Here is a 1854-nt window from a genome sequence, read left to right as displayed (position 1 = left end):
TAGCAGGAATAGTGTGTGGAATCAAAGGGAAGCTTTTGTTTGTTTGCTGTTTTGGTTTGTTTCAATCATCTTAAAGGATGCATCAGTTTGGATGGGAAGGATCCAGTGGAGACTATATTAATAATATAGTCGAGAAAGAAAAATGGCAGTAAAAAAAAGTTTCCTTTTAAAAATAAAGGTGAGTTTTCCACCATCTTTCCATGCTGCCATAATGGTGCACATCAATGTCCTGGCTAATGCTCTCAAGAGTATCAACAATGCCAAAAAGAGAGGCAGTGCCAGGTGCTTATCAGGCCGTGCTCCAGAGTCATCCTCAGGTCTCTAACTGTGATAATGAAGCATGGTTACACTGGTGAATTTGAAATCATTGATGATCACAGGGCTGGGGAAATTGTTGTGAACCTCACAGGCAAGCTAAGTAAGTGTGGAGCGATCAGCCCCAGATTTGAGGTGTAACTCAAAGATCTAGAAGAACGGCGGAATAACTTGCTCCTGTCCCTTGGTTTCATCATACTGACAACTTCAGCTGGCATCATGGACCAGGAAGAAGCAAGACAAAAACACACAGGAGGGAAAATCCTTGGATTCTTTTTCTAGGGATATAATACACGCAAATAAAATGCTTCAGAGGAAAAAAATAAATAAAGGTAAGTGAGTTAAGATAGGAGCAGTGCCTTTTCTATTATAACTAGAGGGGAGGCTATTATGTGTATACTGATACAAGTAGATTGACCATCTGGTGGAAAGATGAGGCAGTTCTTACTGGAGTGGACTATTTTAGTATAAAATATACAGACCTATTAGCTTAGATCATGAGGAGAAGAGAAAATAAGAGGACTGAAACCATCCACTGCAATAATGGAAAAGTCAAACTGGAGTAGGTTTGTCGGTGTCAAATGACCATTCGTGGGGTATGGTCATGGATTTGAAATGACTCTGGTCCGTACTGCTGTGATTCTTTCCATAATACTGAGATACTGTAAAGAAATGTAGAGAGACAGATTTGTAGAAGTACAGTTAGGATTTTTTTTCTGGTTATTTACAAAAGAGGTAAGCAACTAATTAATGGTACTTGAAAGGAGATAGTTATAAAGCTGGACAATAGAATCCAGACCTGATAACAAGAGCAGTAGAATAATTGAATGTGGTCAGTATATTCATTCTTTTACTTGATTTGGGCTTATTTTGTTCTTTTTGGGGAATTTCTTGAGATAGAAGCTTATATTACTGGCTTAAGACCTTCCTTCTTTTCTATAAGTTTCCCTCTCAGCACTGCTTTAACTGCATCCCACGTTTTATATGATGTGTTTTCATTTTTATTTCCTTTTATGAATTTTAAGATTTTCTTTGAGACTTTATGATCCACTGTTTAGAAGTGTATTACTTAATTCCCAGGTGTTTGGAGATTTTCCTCATTTTTCTGTTACTGATTTCTAGTTTCCTTTTTGTCAGAAAACATACTTTCTATGATTTCAATTATTTTTAAATTGATTAAGGTTTGTTTTATGCTCTAGATGTTATATACTTGGTGAGTGTTCCATGGTGCTTAAAAAATGTATATTCTGTTCTTGGGTGAAATGTTCTATATACATCAATTTTTCTGTTGGTTAACTGTGTTGTTCAGATCAGTTCTAGGAACTTTCACTGTAAGATCTTTGCCACAAGCATTTTTGTTATTTTCAGATATTTCCATTGCATAACTAATTGGCCGTAAGACAGTTTTATGATAAAAGATAAAATAATTTAAAATAAAAGAGAAATTTAAAATGACATGATGGCTCATGAGAAACAAATAAAATTTAAAAGGCTTCATTACAAAATATGAAATATTTGAACACATTTAAGATGTATGCA

General features: G+C 35.2%; 1 pseudogene; it reads left to right on the top strand.

Annotated features, from left to right (window-relative positions):
* The first annotated feature begins 208 nt into the window (after positions 1-208).
* LOC105607984 (small ribosomal subunit protein uS8-like) lies at positions 209-597 on the top strand (annotated as a pseudogene).
* Positions 598-1854: the final 1257 nt, after the last annotated feature.

The sequence above is a fragment of the Ovis aries genome, chromosome 2 (genome assembly GCF_016772045.2).
Source record: "Ovis aries strain OAR_USU_Benz2616 breed Rambouillet chromosome 2, ARS-UI_Ramb_v3.0, whole genome shotgun sequence".
Lineage (NCBI taxonomy): Eukaryota > Metazoa > Chordata > Mammalia > Artiodactyla > Bovidae > Ovis > Ovis aries.
This window is presented reverse-complemented; position numbering and strand designations above follow the sequence as displayed.